The sequence below is a fragment of the Bombyx mandarina genome, chromosome 03, assembly GCF_030267445.1.
Source record: "Bombyx mandarina strain Sakado chromosome 03, ASM3026744v2".
In the NCBI taxonomy this organism is placed as follows: Eukaryota; Metazoa; Arthropoda; class Insecta; order Lepidoptera; family Bombycidae; genus Bombyx; species Bombyx mandarina.
The window spans coordinates 6,419,567-6,433,105 of record NC_143210.1 but is presented as its reverse complement, the minus strand read 5'-3'; the positions used below and the strand labels follow the sequence as shown (position 1 = coordinate 6,433,105).

At 36.7% G+C, this 13,539-nt stretch overlaps 1 protein-coding gene across 9 annotated transcripts in view; it reads right to left on the bottom strand.

The window, feature by feature from the left end:
- RapGAP1 (Rap GTPase activating protein 1) overlaps positions 1–12,434 on the bottom strand; it is a 349,454-nt gene extending 337,020 nt beyond the window's left edge. For 8 of the 9 annotated variants that reach the window (XM_089739716.1, XM_089739722.1, XM_089739733.1 and 5 more), the window contains exon 1: positions 12,233–12,434. The gene's annotated coding sequence lies outside the window, so the exon portion shown is untranslated. The remainder of the gene's footprint in view (positions 1–12,232) is intronic. The other variant, XM_089739759.1, reaches the window with a different exon arrangement.
- Between the last annotated feature and the right edge of the window lie 1,105 nt (positions 12,435–13,539).

Here is a 13,539-nt window from a genome sequence, read left to right as displayed (position 1 = left end):
TGCGCGATATTTAGCGGGTAGTGAGTCGGGGTTAGCGGAGCGACGATATCGAAGGCGAGATCATCGACTAACGCGTCAAGCCGCCTGCCATTCGGGGTTGTGGTGTGTGAGTTCCACCTGATGTGTTTACAATTTAGGTCGCCCGCCAGAATGACAGAGCTCCCCATACCGAGCAGCGCCTCGATATCACTGCTTAGAACGATCTTATCCGGTGGAAGATAAACGGACGCGATAACGATCGGCGCGTGTCCCGTCAGTGAGATTCGGCACACTGATGCTTCGATATTAGCGAGCGCGGGAGGATCGAGCGGGACGCAATGCAGGGCTCTTCTATAGTAAATGACGGTACCACCACCACGGGCAGAGAGCCTGTCGTTCCTGACCATGTTATAGTTCGCGATTTTAGGGTCACGGCGCGCGGGCTTAAGTAGGGTCTCCTGCACTAAAAAGATATCAATTTGGTGGTCACGCAAAAAGTCAGAAACCTGATCACGTTGATTTGCGAGACCGTAAGCGTTAAAAAATCCTATCGTTACGGATAGGGGCTTTATTCTACTTATATACGCCATTGATTACCGGCGGAGTGAGGGGAGGACGTACGTATTTAATGACGCGTATACGTCGGCGTATTCCTGCACAACGGCGATAAAGTGTTGTGCAGTGGAGGCAGCGCGAATGGCGTCGCCCAAAGCGTTAACGCGCTCAAAGTTGATCGACTGAAAGAAGTCGATCGCTAAAGCGAGATTGTCGGACGCGGTCGGAGGGCAAGTCGCGGGAGAGGGACGAGTCGCGGGGGCGGGACGAATCGCGGAGGAGGGAGTTGTAGCCGTGTTCGTGTACGGCAGCGGTTTTGCCCAGGCCGAGACACTGGGCACCGGCGCCGGAACGAACGCTGGCTTAGCCTGCGACGCAGAGGGTGCCGAGGCTTTGATGTCTGGGCCGGAAGCTCGGAGGCGGTTTTGGCGGGCGACGCGGCGATTTATTTTAGGGGCTCGGGGGCAACCACGGTAATTCGCGGGGTGACCCTGTGTTCGACACAGGACGCAGCTAGGCGGTTCCGTCGCGGTTTTTTGGTCGCGAGCGCAGAGGGCCGTGGCGTGATCGCCCAAACACTTAACACATCGGGGCCGCGCGTGACAGTTACGGGAAGAGTGCCCGTACAATTGACAGTTATGGCACTGGCTAGGAGTGCCTTTTTTATGGGGGGCTTCGACAGCGATACCAGAGAGCCTACAGACGGTCTGTGTGTTAAAGATTTTCTTACCCTCGGGGGTAGGCTGGAGAGCGACTAGAACCATATTATATGGCTCCCTACCGCGACCGGTGTGCATACGGTGCACAGAATTCACTGGTAGGCCTTGTTCTAACAGGTCGGCTTTTACGAGCTCTACATCTAACTCTTTAGGGATTCCGCGTATTACAACGCGGAGTTCGCGCTCCTCCTGGAGCGTATACGTATGGAAACTTATACGCTCCTTACGGAGGTAAGAAGAGAGGGCCCTATGGTCGTCGGGTGTTTGAACCTTAATTTGAATGCCGTTCGCGAGGTTACGGGCATTCGTGAAATTTATATTTTTGGCCTTAAGGGCCAGGCAAACTCGATCCCAAGCTGCCTTCTCCTGAAGGATAACCGGGGGAGGGGTCTGGGTTTTATTTTGTGCCACCGGACGCGGCGACGGAGTGGCACGGGCTGGGGGCGCAACGGGAGTCTGAGGGCGGGGGCGCGACGCGTTCACGGCTTTGCTAATTTTAGCGGCCGCGGGAGCTCGAGACTCCGCGGCACGCTTCTTACCCTTCTGTACCAGGGTGTATTTATGTACCATGTCTCTGACAAATAAATCATTTTGAATTGAATTGATGAAAAAAAGATGAAATCAATTGTAAATTTTCGTGCGTGCAATTAGTGCCGTATTATTTTAACTGAGTAACGCTGAACTAGTTAACAGAAACAGATTAATTTGGAACCCGTTTTCGTAGCAGTTGTTTTTTTTTCCAATTTCTACTGCCCGTGCTAGCTGAACAAAACGTGTAAACTAACGAACCTACTTTATAACGTAACCATAAGTGTTTCGTTTGATCAATTAAAACTAATTAATAAATTTAACAGCATTCACAGTGACCGCTGTTCTTTTTTATTTTTTAAAAAAATAACAGGACTTGCTATATCTACTACACCTCAGATCAAAGTCTTAAATGTACACTAATAGAACATCTTATACTCTTCACACATGAGCACGTTATTGCTTTCTTACAGAACTAGACAGGACAGTAGTACTGCTCGTGCGGGAAACATCTTTGTATTTTGCAAACTTCAAAACAAATCAGAATTACTTATCATATTACGGATTTTTTTTCCTACCTAGCTAATAGCTTTGAGAGACTATTTCAGCTTCTCCTTGACGTGTAGGTGAGTTCACGGGGCTCAAACCGGGAGTGTTGCTAAAACTGGCTCTAGCAAGAGCAGTGCTTTGCAGAATCTACCACCGGAGAATAATTCAATTTCAAAATAATTACACCAATAGATTATTGACAAATATTTTCTTCATAAATATTTGTATTGTAACGAGATATACATACATACGTATATCGCTTAAAATTATTTTAATATTTTTTTCTGATGTACTGTCACACCTATCTGGGGTAGCCTATTGATAACTCAGTAACCTGAGGTGCACCATTAAATTTTGCTATTTTTCAATTTATGTTATATCACGACTGAACAACACTTTAAGTTAATTGCATTTAGAAAATCTAGAACTGATTTATTCTATTAAACAAAACCATAAATTGAAGCAACGATGCCAACACAACAGAAGCTTAATGAAATATTAAATCGATTTATTCGCACTCAGCTAACATTAGTATAGGGGGAGCGACCCCACTAACGCCTATTTCCACCCCTAGTATATTAAAGCGATGAAATTTTAAACTTTGAGGCTCTGTGGTTTATCTACTCGTTGATGGCACCCACAATGTTTAATCAAGGGTGCGAAAGTCGGTTTACTTAGTTCGTCAGTTTGTAAGCCTTTTCGGGAGGTATCTTGTTAAGCATACTATTTTAGTCAGTTCGTTTAATAATAGTTAATTAAAATTTCCGTTTTTTTTTAAATCTCTCATACACTTAATCTTAATTCATTCAGTTTTATGTTATGTTTGGTATGAAGGATGGATTAGCTGTTGTACTATCGAACTGAGATTTAGAACCCATGTCTCAAAGTGAGTAGCGACATTTTTGATTATCGGCTCTGATAACCTTATCTAATCTAACACCGGTTGGCCGTAAGCTCGTTCATTCGTCTAAGCCAGTGTTTCTCAACATGCGGCCCACCCACCACAAGGGGGCAATTTGATAATTAAGGGGGGCAATCGCACTAAACTACTATAGAAAATGTGTATTAAAATTATTTTGAAATTGAATTTCAGTTTTTATTATATGTTTTGAAATATTACTTACTGTGTTTTGATAACAATTTCATAGTGATTACCTATAATTGATGTTTCTTAAGTGAACAAATAAATTTTTAATGTTAATAATTATGTATAGGGGGCATAAACATTTTAGAAATATTACAGTGGGGCAAGGCAGAAAAAGGTTGGGAAACACTGGTCAAAACAATAAAGAAAAACTTCATTAATTTCTTTAGTTTTGGTTAATGAATATAATGTTAGGGTAGCAAATTATTGCCGTTTCAGGAATAGTTCGCCAGCACCCTGTATACACCCAACATAAATTCGTTCAAACAACTTCACATAATATGTGGTATTCAGAACGCACACTTTGCATAAACTTTCGGACGTGTTCTGCTATGTCGTAGGATGTCACTTATAAAACATATGAGAATAGGCGTATGAATTCTTTTATCTTATGTAAATCAAAACTGTTAAAAAATTGTATTTGTACATTGATAGTGTAGATATACAATATTACAATAAATATACAATGTGTAGACTCTATTGAGAGACATCGATAGACATTGATAGGTAGACTCTATTTCAGTCGATATTTGTTTGTTTCTTTGGGTTATAGTTTCCAATAGTTTTATATCAATACCTTCCTTACATATGTTGTTATAAACCTATATAAACCTATGTAGTTAAAGACTGTCATTGGATTCCAAAACTCACAATTGGTCAAAGCATTCGGATAAAAATGTTCTTATACATAATAATGGATAGGATTATCGTAAGTATAAACGCGGCTTATCAAGACGTCGATAAATGTATTACTCCTTAGAAACGTTGTATGCAACTGTACTGTTTACAACGATAATTTAATATGTAAATAGACGATAGGATGATTTCACCCAACCAGACAAAGGACCATAACGGGTTGTCGAATCTTGGATAAGATTATTTAAGGTTACCATTGCTTTGGATATGGTGAGACGTTAAAAAAATTGGTCAATCACCTTCCAACAAGCGGTTTCACACATTTCAATGAGTCAGTTTTCATTTACACTTAAATGGTATGAAGACCGTTAACGATTCTACCAAATCAAGAATGCATGCAAATTTTTTTGGCATTTGTTGAAGTTAAACCGTTTTTCAAGAAGCTTCTTCCAAATTCGACTCCTTTAATTTGGAGCGCATTTTCGTCTGTTTTTGCTTAAATTTTTTTTTTTTTTAAATCTAATAGATACTTTTATTACATTTCGACGCTATTGACTACTTCGAAATTTAAATGATGCATAGGTATTTAAATATTTGAATATAATTATTATAATGAGAGGTAAAATAATATATGATAAGGGGGTTTAGACAATATATAAATATAATATATAACTTTATATGTAAATGAAAGCAACTAAGATGTCATGTAATTGTAAATGGTTAATATAATGTTTTGTAAAAGTGTAAATAGAAATGTAAAACACAGTGCATTAAATTATATTTAAGTGTTATTAAACTTTTAGAGGCTATAAATAATTTCATTTAAATGTATCAACATTTTTTGTTAATTTATTTTAATTAATTTGCTTACATTGTCATTTTTATGTGGAAGATTAATACACGCGTCAGTGCTCCGATCTATTCTTCAGGACAATTAAAAGAATCACGTCGCGCTTCTGAATAAGTCAATTGCGTCCGCGGTCGAAGATACAAAGGTCCGATATTTTATTTCGTGTTCGTGGCAAGTAACGTATCCGTTTGAATAGTTAATGATTTTCTTTCAATTCAAATAAGGTAGCGACCGGTCTATTTGCAACAGGTAAGTACAACTTGTGAAACTCGATTACAATTTGGTATTTTCCCCGGATTTCTCGGGTCCAAAATATGATTAAAACTATGTATTTTTTGTGATTTAATTTAAAAAACCACCTAAACGATTGATATCTTTGTTTTTTATATATTTTTAAATACAGAAAAACGTGGTGTCATCCTGAGGTTCGAGAAAATCTCTACAACAAATAGTTGCCTCCAGGGAATTAAAATATTCTACCCAAAATTGTCATTCAATCGTTATCACGAAAACCTGAAATTTCGCAATTAATATAATAAAAAAAACACGCAACATTAAGCCGAAAAGTAGTTTTGATAATAATTTTATTTCTCTATACGAATACTCGCCAATTATTCTTAGTATTAGTATCAAAATTGAAAAGTGTAAAGTGATCGACGCAACATACCTACATTAAATATAAAGTAAACTCGTTGAGTCTAATTTTGCATCAACAAAAATTCGATTTTTGGGCAGAGTATAATTTATAAAAATATATATTCGCGGGACCATTTTGGACTCGAGCTATAGCAGTTGTAAAATTAAAACTAACTTAATAGCGAAGGTTTATTTTTTAAATTTACATTTATCGGCTCACATGAAAACGTGAGCTTCAAGTTGTGTTTTTTTATTTTGGTTTACCTAAAATAAGACTTTAAAATATGACAATTTAATATCAAGAAACTTATTTCTTTGTGTCTAAATTAATTTTCAAATAACGTACAAGAAAAATATTTCCTTAGCGTTTTAGCCTACGTAATAATACAAATAAACATAAACTTAGGCTCCCTTCAATTTTGTTTATAATAGATATAATTTTCGTTTACTGTTGTAAAGTTCAAGTCATAAAGTTTAAAATTACATCGTAATACATACTTATTACGACTTCTTTCATAAGGAATATCCCGCAGACACCCGAAATTTCCTATTCCCATTCGGACTCCGACGTCTAAATTCAATGCTCAAGTATATAACCCATAAATTTTAGTACCGACATAAAACCCAACCAAATTGTTGTTTCACTTGAATACGTTCGAGAGTGGAGAAACGACTGGTTTCTTCCATTTCTGGAACGTTAAAAGTTGATGGGATGGTGATGCGGGGCTCAGAAAGTTTTTGAGTTTTAATGTCAGGGGATAGTGTTTATAATTTAATGTTCCACTCGCAACGATATGTAATTTAAATAAATTTATGTAATTTTAATATATGACTACATAGAACCTGTAGATTTCGAACATGTAAAACCAAAAAAGTATCTCGAAAATTCTTCTTGGAGTCTTTTTTTTTATTGCTTAGATCGGTGGACGAGCTCACAGCCCACGTGGTGACCTGGCGTTACGTGGTTACTGGAGCTCATAGATATCTACAAAGTAGACGCGCCACCCACTTTAACAGACAAGTTCTAAGATCTCAAGTATAGTTACAACGGCTGCCCCACCCTTCAAACCGAAACGCATTACGGCTTCACGGCAGAAATAGGCAGGGCGGTGGTACCTACCCGTGCGAACTCACAAAGGGTCCTACCACCAATAATTACGCAAATTATAATTTGACGGGTTTGATTTTTATTACACGATGTTATTCCTTCACTGTGGAATTCAATCGTGAACATTTGTCGAGTACGTATTTCATTAGAAAAATTGGTAGGTACCGGCCTGGGATTCGAACAGCGTTGCATCGCTCAACACGAATGCACCGGACGTCTTATCCTTTAGTCCATAACGACTCAAAGATTAATGATGATTTATGACAATTTAGAGAAGCTTCTGGTAATAGACAAGGTATGCGGAAGAAGGTCCATAGGCAGAAGTCCAATGCGCTGGTCGGGCCAGATACGCTTCACTCTCAACACTTCAGTCCACGTTGCTATCCACACAGCCGAGGGTGGGTAGGAATGACGCAGGATAAACCAGGAGAAAGTTATTAGAGGAGGCCACGACCCTCAGCATTGAGGATTATCGACGTAGGGAGGATGTCAAATTGTACATATACAATATGCCGAGAAATTATGTTTTATAGATAAAGCCAAACTTTGTCTAGCTTGTTTAATTATGGAAATCGAACTGTTATACGGAATTGAAAAAATATCTTTTTAAAAAAGATTTTATTGACGAAATGAATATAATATAAAGATTTCACGACGATTAATGACGGCAACCGTGCCGTGTGGAATTAGGAATAGGACTGACTGGATAGGGAGGGGATTGTTCTCTAATAAAGGATCATAACTGCTGATGCTATTCGGGAAAGGTGATGATGAAAGGAAAGCTAGGAACCAGAGGGCATCATAACAGAACGAAAATTTATGTTTTAACGAATTCGAGTCATAGAAAAAAAAATCTTTGAGTATTATTGTTAACTTTAAAGTAGAATTTATTACCAGAACTCTGAGCTTATTAGCTTATAGGTTTTTATATAAACAACAAACAAAGTTCTAAGCTGGCCGTTACAGGAGTGTTTTTCAAACATCAAACAAAAGATAATTTATTTAAAACTGTCATTGCTTAATCATTCATTTAAATAGTAGAACTAGCAAATTCGAATTCCATCGAAGACTTTCAGAATAACTCCTTTTAAAGAACAAGACGGGGTTTGGTCGTAGCATATACAATGTAAAGATGTACAGCACAGCATCGTATACTGAGTACCTATTTTTAACTATTTAGACGTTAGAAATAATTTCCTGGCGAAAAATTGTATGCATTTAAATCGAAGCATATTTATTGATGATTTTAATGAAAATAAATCAACGCCACTTCAATAATGGAGTGATTTCGTAACAATAATCAGATTGATGGAAATAAATTATAATTTTTCCCTTTTTTTTTATTGCTTGGATGCGTGGACGAGCTTACAGCTCACCTGGTGTTAAGTGGTTACTGGAGCCCATACACATTTACAACGTAAATGCGCTACCCACCTTGAGATATAAGTTGTAAGGTCTCAGTATATGTAGTTACAACGGCTGCCCCACCCTTCTAGCCGAAACGCATTACTGCTTCACGGCAGAAATAGGAAGGGTGGTGGTACCTACCCGCGCGGACTCACAAGAGGTCCTACCACCAGTAAAGTGAAGTATACGTAAATATTTATTGTTATGTGTATTATTAGAAATGTTATCAATATATTAATATTATTTTTAAAAGGACACGCATTTGATATCCTTAAATTATCCTTGTCCACCTGATGGTTGTCCGGAAGACATCGCTTTGAGTTATAAGATTTGTGTATGTTATAACAAACTCTCTACTCTGTCATATAACTTACTTCATTAATCTTTTTTACTATTACTAGGTAGTATTACTAGGTGGTAGTAGGTACAGGACAATGGAAATATTGCACACTTTAATACATTTTTTGTGCCCTCCCTATTTCTCTCACACGCATTAATTTCTAAACCTCATATTGTTTTCATTAGTTTTATTGCCACAATAAGTTCCGAACGATATTTGGACTGTCGATCACCCGGTGGAAGATCTGAAATTAATATTAGAAAACATAACATCGTTCCTTTTAATTTGATTTCTTTGGACGAAATTAATTATAAATCGTTTATATAAATTATTTATAAACCATTTTCGCGTTCTAACAAAGTACATATAGTCGATATATTTTGTATTAAACAAGTAATAAATAGTTCTTGGCACGTGAGCTCAGTTAGCTACGGGGTAGACAACATTATGAATGTACAGTAAATAAATAAAAAATAACAAAAATATATATATACATATATTGTTTAACAATTGAAGTAGCATCCTTTAATAGCTTCAATAGCTGAACTAAAGAGGATTTTTCATACTGGTTATTCTGGTCAGGATTTAGTTCAAAGTAATATCAAAAGACAGACAATTATTATTTTGCCGTCGATCCTTGGTACGTGAGAAAATTTTCAACTTTAATCAGACGTCTTGAATTTGGTTTAAATTACTTTGAATGATTCCGTTACATACCAAGATATATTACGACGAGTACATATTATGTAGGTACATGTCAAGCTAATAAAAGCGTTTTAAATCTGAATCTAAAAAAATATATAATTCTTTTATGGATTATGGGCTCCATTAATTTAGAATTTATTAATATACTAGCTGACCCGGCAGACTTCATAGTGCCTCAATCGATAAATAAAAGACCTAAACTTTTGTATAAAATAAACTTAAAACAAACAAAAGGAATCCGTCTGACGGGACACATTAAAGGGAAAACACATTAAAAAAAAAAGGTTTTAAACCTTTTCTGGACTTCGACAAATAATTCAAGACCAAAATTATCCAAATCGATCCAGCCGTTCTCGAGTTTTAGCGAGACTAACAGCAATTCATTTTTATATATATACTTATAGATATTTTAAATTGGCATTAACAATATTATATAAAAAAATCGTTCTCTTTATAAGCTGCTTCTAAGAGCGAGGCTTATTTACACATTTCATGTTATGTTTATTTACAGAATCTACACAGGTTTGTGATCAAATCGCCGATTACACTGAAACATTTCCTTTTGGATTCAGATAGGTCAATTTCCGTTGCAACGATGAATCGAACTTAAATGATTTTGAATGAAACTGTACATATATGACGACAGTTTCGAGAAGAGATTACACAACTCTACAAAAAAAAATCGTTCTATGTCCTAACGTTTATATTAGGTTTTTCCGGTTAATTATTCGCAAAAACAAAAAAAAAATACCTTTTTTGGGTATAAAGTTTGCTTTTGTGATAGTTATAGTAAGGATACTCATTTTTCAATTGAGTCGTCTATTATCAAAGGTGGCAATCTGTGCATTTGGACAAAAAAAATTTATTGATATGTCAATACAGATTTATTTGAATATAATCGTCTCCTTCAAAGAATACGGTTCAAAACCTGCATTAAATAAAGGTTAATAGTTAACCTGTTATCTAACTAAGATGTCGTTCCGAAGAGTTTTGTGACTGCCAATGGAATACAAAGTCAATAATTCGTTTTTCTGATTTACCAATCATTGTCCAAAAGTCAGATTGCCGCCTTTGATAATAGTCGACTCAATTATCTTATAATTTTTTATTAATTTTAATACTCTTAAAAAAACCGCGCTATCAGAGTGGTATGTTTACGTTTACACAGTGCTACTCTAGATGGCGCTCGAGTCATAAACAACGATCAGGCGTTTTGTACAAGCCCAGAAAAACTTAAAATGTCACGAAAGTGTAAATACGATGCTGATGCATTTTGTTCCATATGTGGTCAATTAATTAAAGTTCAAAAGCAAACTGCTTCATGCCATGTATTTTTTTTTTAGTCTAATTACGATCTAAAATATCGAAATATTATACTTTGCATTCAAAGTCAAATTTGGTGTTGACCCGTGTTATCTAACGGTCAGCCTGTTGCAAAGCAGCCATCAGACAAACATTTTCTACGGATACTAAAGCTTATCAGTGTGCTTAGTGAGAGTTTTTTAACGTTCTCGATAGCGTAAAAGTTAGGCCAATTTTGTATGCAGTTGGAACAGCGTCCCTGACGGCAAACGTAGGCAAACGATCCCATTCCATACAAATATGAAAGCACACTGTTGTTTCGCACGGTTAGATCCCAAAATTCGTTATTAATAACCTATGTAATACAACTTTTTTTTTATTTATTGCTTAGATGGGTGGACGAGCTCACAGCCCACCTGATGTTAAGTGGTTACTGGAGCCCATAGACATCTACAACGTAGACGCGCCACCCACCTTGAGATACAAGTTCTAAAGTCTCAGTATAGTTACAACGGCTACCCCACCCTTCAAACCGAAACGCATTACTGCTTCACGGCAGAAATAAGCAGGGCGGTGGTACCTATCCGCGCGGACTCACAAGTGGTCCTACCACCAGTGAACATTTGAAAATTTTGAGTTGAAAAACAACTGAAAATTTTGATGCTGTTCATACTGTTTATTTGCTGGGTAATGGTTTCTTTTACACATCTACAAGTATCTGCTATCTGCGATCTTGATAAGTTTATCATAGTTTTCCTTACATAAGAAGACAATGATAAAGTGTTTACTGGTGGTAGGATCTCTTGTGAGTCCGCGCGGGTAGGTACCAACACCCTGCCTATTTCTGTCGTGAAGCCGTAATGCGTTTCGGTTTGAAGGGTGGGGCAGCCGTTGTAACTATACTTGAGACCTTAGAACTTATATCTCAAGGTGGGTGGCAGAGTTTACGTTGTGGATGTCTATGGGCTCCTGTAACCACTTAACACCGACCAATAAAAAAAAACGGTTGTGAAATACATGATTGCTTTGATAGAACGTATCCGTACCATCACTTTGTTCCTAATTGATACTTTTAATTTTACCACTCTTTAAGATTCAGCTTATCCGAATACGGTTGACTTCTTCTTACACGCTTACACTGTCCATCTACTATAGAGAGATAATTTACAAACATTCAATAGTATTTTGGCGTATTAAATAACTTAAGATACATTATGTGTTTTAAAATACCATTAAATTAAAAAATCTGTATAAAAACATGATACTAATGTTTAAGCAATTATTAGGTTCAGCTATACAGTTTTTGCTGCTTATTTTCATGTCAACAATTTATTGCGTAATCAATCTAATAAATTAACAATTGCTATCGAATCAACAAGTTAATTGCACTTAAAACCGGTGAAACTACAACCGGTAAATTATTGTAAGCAATAAATTATAATTGTTATTAATGACTAGCTTTTGCCCGCGACTTCGTCCCCGTGGAATAGTTCACAAATAATGCTTTATTTTAGAACAAATTTGGTTAGCATAAAAAACGTTATAGTGAGTCAACCTTAACATATAGACATGCTGTCGCGGACTTTTTTTTACATCTTTTATTAGTGCTCCCTTAAATTGGTCTTAGCGTGATGTTATATACCCTATAGCCTTCCTTAATAACTGGGCTATCTAACACTGAAATAATTTTTCAAATTGGACCACTACTTCCTGAGAGTAGCGCGTTCAAACAAACAAACTCTTCGGCTTTATAATATTAATAGTATAGATGTACCTGAAAAGTTTAGGCCAAAGGCAGCAGAGCAGGAACGAGAATCCAAAAAAAAACCACAATTTCACTTTTCGACACAAAAAAAGGATTACATATATTATGAAAAACAATTTTAGTTCGCGGCGTTTATTTACGTGTATCGCGTGGTAGCGAGTTCGGAGTGCAAACGAGTATCCTCCTCGCGTGCTACGGACCGACTGCGGAGACCCGACTGGGAAATCGCGTATTACTTTTAGCTGTTGACTGAGCGATGAAAATCGTAGCTACAGATAGCTACCGAATCGTGGGAAATGCGACGGACCAGGTAAAGGTCTCGTAAAGTTACATTTTTGTTACCAGATACGTTGTCGTGAAATAATACTTTTCGTAATTTAGCAAGTAATAAAAATGTACTGGAGTATATTTTTTTTCGGCAAACCCATTGCCACGTTGCGGAAAATCTTTAAATGTCCCATAACATTTTTGAAACTGCAGCCCACTGAGTTTCTCGCCGGATCTTCTCAGTGGGTCGCGTTTGTAGTAGATTCTGCGAAGCACTGCTCTTGCTAGGGTCAGTGTTAGCAACTCTCCGGTTGAGCCCCGCGAGCTCACCTACAAACGTTAGGGCGAAGCTGAAATAGCCTCTCAAGGCTATCAGCATAGGTGGAAAATAAATAAATAATGAAACTGCAATTCATTAAAATATGCTGCTTAGGTTAGTTACTCTGTCAAACCAAATCTCAGTTAGGTACAAAAAGTTTGAGATATTGAATAAAAACGTATTCCTATTAAAATAGCAAGATTTTACAAAACCATTTTAAAACAACGTTACTCCTCATTGTGTTATACGTTATTTTACAACATCTGAAATTATTTATCTCTAAATAGTGATGTACCACGACAAGTATTTCAATTATGTGGCAAAACATTCTTGAAATAAAAGTAGAGAATACTGAGAATATAGTATTATACATCTACAGTTTACACTTTTTTATTATCCTAGACGACTATAAAAAAATAATAACACAATAAACGCAGTTTTAAATTTATTTATGCTATTAAATGTCGGTAAATGTTTACCGGAAAACGAATGACTTGTTTTTAAGTAGGATGCTATATTAACAACAAACACGCATTGTGTTTAGTTAAAAAAAAATCACGTCTTTATATTTTTTTAATCGCTGGCACTAAATCTTCGGTGACTACTACTTGGACTAAATAAAATAAATAAATAACTAGGAACAAATCACGCACGGACATCCGGCTCCAACTAAGGATTCCCTGTGCTATAGGTACCAGAGACTTATAATATAGATAATATACATACATGT